Source organism: Columba livia, chromosome 7, assembly GCF_036013475.1.
Source record: "Columba livia isolate bColLiv1 breed racing homer chromosome 7, bColLiv1.pat.W.v2, whole genome shotgun sequence".
NCBI lineage: Eukaryota > Metazoa > Chordata > Aves > Columbiformes > Columbidae > Columba > Columba livia.
Genome location: NC_088608.1, coordinates 36,923,346 through 36,928,888, shown reverse-complemented (window position 1 = coordinate 36,928,888; position 5,543 = coordinate 36,923,346).

Sequence of the window (5,543 nt, the reverse complement as noted above, 5' to 3'; positions counted from 1 at the left end):
TCTCCTGATGTCTCTTTTTCCTGTGCTATTACTGTAAGGTTTTAATGGAAGAGATAAGCAGTTTTGTAAACAACTGCCTACTCCAAATTATTACAGATTGAGAAAAGTTTGTAAAGTGTCTGCTAATAGTGAGGGTTTTCTTTTGTGAAGTGGGAGTGGGTTTTCTTTAGTGGAAGGAACTACTTAATTAATCCAAAAAGCATCCTGGTATCTATTGCTGTTGAAATGTCTTAATTCTATCTTCACTTTGCTTCCCCACCTCCATGCACTAAGTCAAATTTCTCTTGAGTTGGGTCAGGGAAAGGATGTGACCATTTCAAGTGCTGTTGGAACCTGGTCTGCAAAGATGCACTAGAAGGATTCTCCCCAACATCCCACCACCACCATCTCCTGTGTTAATCTTTTACAGAACTATAGATGGTAAAGCAGTAAATAGTACAGCCTAAGGGCTATGTTGAGGAATCCAAAGTTAAATGAAAAGCTTCTGAGGAAATCAAATCCCGCCCAGTTTTCAGAAGTTCAGGCCAATAATGCTTCTGTTAGCTGTGTGGTTCTTCTGTTCAACCTTTTGCTTCTCTGCTACTGTAATAGATTTTGGTACTTCTCACTACAAGAACACAGGTCTGGTGTATCTTTATAAACTGGCTCTTGATCTCTGTTTCTGATACTAGCATCTCCACAACTATTTCAATACGCAGATTTGTTCATTACATACTGTGATGCAACTCCACTGGCCTGTTATGTAGTGGTAAACTTGATTACGTTGGCAGTCCTAGAAGTTCAAACCAGCTTTAGGCCTTTGAGCTGAAGGACACAGAGAACTGGTACATTATTTCCATTCTTGGTAACATTTACTGGTAAAATCCAGTTGTTGTGCTGGAGTTAAAGTACTTCGCAAGAGCATTGGAATGCTCAAAATACATACATTTGCCAACAACAGCTTGCTTGTTTCTGCAGTATAATCAGATCTTGAGTCACAATTTTGCTGTAGCGTAGCCACAGCCCCATCGGCACGAAGGGAAACAGCAACGCTTTCTACAGCAACTCTGTGCTACCTAATGGTGGTGCCCTTGCTTCACTTGATAAGCCACAAGAACTGTGTTCCTTTGTCTTGCTGAAGTAGCGCGGACACATGGATAAAGTATCACATTGACGAGATAAAAAAAGATATTAAGAAGGTGAAAAGAAATTACGTGCTTAAAACAAAATCACTTCTCCACTTCTTGCAGAACATGTAGATGGAATATGGTGCCCATTTATGAAGGAAACTGCAACCAAAGCTTCATTGTCACAGCGGTCTGGCGTCAAAAAACAAAGTAAGCTGGTCAGCATTTCAGTGTCTAAAATGCAGCATGTGCAGAAATACAGATTTGATGCAATTGTAAAAAAAAAAAACAACGCAGAGTTCCTCTGCTCGACTTGGATGAGAACTTTGTTGTGCCCCTTTTTGGATCTGCTACGTTAAGAAAGTGTTGTCTGTATCAGTTCATCCATGAAGCAGACTGGACAGCGTCTTTCTGGTCTTCTGAGCTGGCCAGCTGGCTCATGGTCCCGGCCCGTGCCGGAGGAGGCCTGAAATACTCTGTGCTGGACAGTCAGGTAGCGCTCAGAGATGCATTTGAGAAAGCATTTGGTGCTGTTCAAAGCCGAAGTGCTGCTGACGGAGCGAATGCAGCATCAGATGCAGCTCTCACCTGAGCTGGGGAGCTGCTGCTTCTGCTTCGGGCTTTTCAGTCAGGGCCTCAGTAGCAAGTACGTAACTTCCATCTCTTCAGGCAAGGAATTGTACTGTCCTCTTGGGTGCCAGCAGCATGGACAGAGTTAGCCAGCAGTGGGCACGAAATGGCATAGCTTGTTACATTAAATCAGCTGGTCACCATCTTTTTTAAAAAAAACACCTTATGAGTAGGTGGAAACTTATACAAGCAGTATAGAGGTGTAGTAGTCTGCCATAACAATCACCTCGCTTATTAAATATCTTGCTTTATGTTACCTCAATAATTTGTCACTGTATCACCCACACTGATTCACAGTTCCAAGCAGTGTGTAGCTGCTGCCAGAGAGACTTTAGAGCTGTTGGCTTCTTGAATCTTTACACCTGCTGAAAAGCTACTCTGCTGCAAGGTCTGAAACAAACCCAGGCTTCTCAGGTGTCAAATTCATGTCACAAGGGAGATCTAATCCTGTTCTGTGCATTACAATCTGTATTTAGAATACCATTCTCCTCTCTCTCCTGAATCATGCTTTTTAAAATTAGTGGGAGACTCACACTGAAGATCAACAATAAAGATTTTGCTCCTGTAATTGTGGGTTTTGTCACTGCAGGGATCGCTCAGTGCAAGAGATGTGAAGTCTCCTTTTCTAAGTGAAACAGATACCAAATAAATGTTTCTAGCTGACCTGCCAGTGAGGCGGACAGGGGATGCAAGCTGCACCTTTCTCTACAATTTTCCCAGCCTGCTTGCAGATGCAGGAAAATGCATTTCTAACCTTTATTCACACTTGAAACACTTTGTAAGTGCAGTGGCTGGAAATGTTTTTTGAACAAGGAGTGAGGAACCAGGAAGCTGAATGAGCTTTATTTCCTGCAGCTGTGGGTACATCTTCTATGAACAGATAGAACCCAGACATGCGCTGTCATGTTTGACTCACTAAAGGTAGTTCAGGGTGTATCCAGTCTGCAGCAAGGCCAAGGTTCTCAACCCCATGTAAAGTGAAAATAGGTAATTTATTAAGTAAACTAAATTGCTGAGGGAGGGGAGGATCGTCAGTGAATTGGAGGCTTGCTGAAGAAGATAAAGCAAGTATAGGGCTATTAGAGTTAATTATGTAGCTATGACTTAAAGACAGTAGACTGAGCTGCACAGAGCAACCATATATTTGTCCAGATTCTTGTATGAAGGCAGCATATTTTATTCCTGGGCCACAAAGAAGCCTGAAAAGTAGAACCATACAAATCTTTCCTTCATTCTGAGCTATGAAGTACTAGACTAAAGGATTTGTCCTGCTAATCTCAAAGAAACAGATACTGCCTTTCATGATTCCTGGTTTTTTTACATGCTGCTCACTGTTAGATATTTTTTGATTCATAAATCTTATCTTATTACAAAACAGTAAAATGCCATGGAAAAACTGGCTTATCTGGTAAATTTTTCCTTGAGAATAATGCATATATTGTTCAACCTTTGAATTCTCCAGGTCATCTGAAGGACATCCACATACAAAAGGGTGACAAGCTCAGATCATTGTCATGTATCACACAATAACAAAACATCGTGGGAAGGACTTACAAATGTAGGCTATATAGTGAACTTCACTGGCCCAAGGATGATGTTACACACTGCAGGATGTGTGAACAGATCTAAAAGCAGAGCAAGAAACAAAAAGGCAGAAGACGTGGGCTGCAAGGGTCAAGAAGGCTCTTGTGTGAACAGAAAATAAACTAGTACCAACTGAGCAAAAACAAAATGAGTTTTGTGAAGTAATGCAGAATGAGAACAGTGAGGGTTTGGAAAAACAAATTGTTTCCATAAGCAGCTGGATTTGCCGATTTGCTTAAGTCTAAATCTGCTTAGATTTGCTTATGTCTAAAACCACTTTTAAGCCGTAACTCCAGCATTCTCAGGGTGTGAAATACCCCAGTGACTCATTCACAAGAAACATCCAGGAACTCTCTTCAAAACTTCCACCTTGCTCGCAAATTGACCAAGACATTCAAAGTGACTGGAAAGGAGGGGCTTGAAGTACACTGCAAGAGCTGGAGTTTCAGAAAATCAGAATCCAAATAAACCAGAGCTTGGAATTAGAGAATTAATGCCTGTTTCTCAGGTATTGGATCTATTTCTGGATAGTCAAGAGGTTGAATAATGATATGCAGAGACCAAAAGATGTGGCTCTGGTCAATTGCTAAAGTGAAGAAAACACCAGGACTTCCCTCTAATGCTTCCCCTTGCCAGCCATTGCATAGGTGTTATTTTATATTGTTGTTTGTTAACGTAAAGCTATTCTGTTTGCACACAAACCCCAGAGCACACAAGCTTGCATGCATGACGTTCCGGTTTCAACATACCTTTACTGACACCAGGATATCCGAGTTAAAAAAGAATTGCAGGTGTTTTGTAGATCTAAAAAAGGTGGAACATTCACTCCTAGGTGAAATGTGCTGAAATTAGTTAATTCAGAATAAAAGCAGAGCCATAGTTATCTGTTGTTCTCTACATGCCTGTGGTGCTTAAGCACAGGTTTTACCAAACATGTAATCCAGTGGTTTCATTCTTTGCTAGTAACCACAGCGGTTATAGTAGTTGTGAATTCTTCTAAGTGATGCAAATGGATCTCTGAACTATATTTAAGATCTGTCCTTCTAGTTGTAGCATGTTTTTCCTTTCTTTTATTATTTCTGAACAACCACAGTTATAAGGTGAAAGTATGAATATAGTGGCAGCTGTAAATAGTCACCCAGGATGAAGAAGAAAGAGAATCTGTCTTTTGGGTATGCAGCAAAAGTCCTTGTGTCCACAGATAACCAGTGGGCTTTTTGTTTCATCCTGTTCCCTCTCTCTGAGAATCCTCCTCCGCTCTACTCCAGAAACACCGTTGCCATGGCAGCCATCAAAACCCAGATATGCTCTGACTTTGTGTAGCAAGATGCAAATTTCTATAAACAGGAGAATTTCTTTTCACTACTATAGGTAAAGGATTCCATACACACTTCCCAAAAGAGGTAATTTACCGAACGCCCTTTGCCATTCCTGAGTACACGCCATAGTTGACACTTACCAGTTCAATCCATGCAGGGCACTTGCTATATTTTCTGTATTTGCCTGCTTGATTTTCATGATCCACATTCTGCTGCACACCAGATGTCAGCTGGACTTGACCACCCTTTAGAAAGGTGGGGAAGCATGTGGGGAGTGTGGGGAAAGGAGAGTAGCTCATCAGCTGCTTTAAATTAATTGCAGGGCACTCCAGCAATGTGCACCAGCTGAGGCTGTGGCTCTGCAACTTCAAAGCAGGAAACTTGAACTGTTATGTGAGCCCAGTTTTCTCCTTCTACTTTGACTGCACCGAGGCTGGTGTAAATGGTGAGGACGGTCACTGAAGTCTCAATATGTATTGGCACAGATGAGATTCAGGAACTATACAGTGGCTTGTATAGAAGGAGATTGTCTATTTGTATGTTAAGATGTTATTGCACACAGTAGTGAGGGAAGAGAGACTAAGCATGGACCCCACATCGGACATCTTAGTCACATAATAAAAGACTACTTAACATTTTAAAATATACATATTGAAGAGCAATACTGGCTTGTTCCTTGCCCTTTGTGCTGGCTCAGCAGTTAGATAACAGCTTTAGCAGAGCAACAGACAGTCCTGTGACGTAGGGAATTCTCCAGAAAACAGGAAAGCAACCTAACCCCCTTGTACACTGCAGTGTATGAGGCAAGAAGAGGGCAGAGACTGCTGATGCACTTGTCTCTGTTGGTTTAAAATATGCTCGATTTTGCCCGTGAACAGTTTGTCCCAGGAGCTCTCCATCTTCT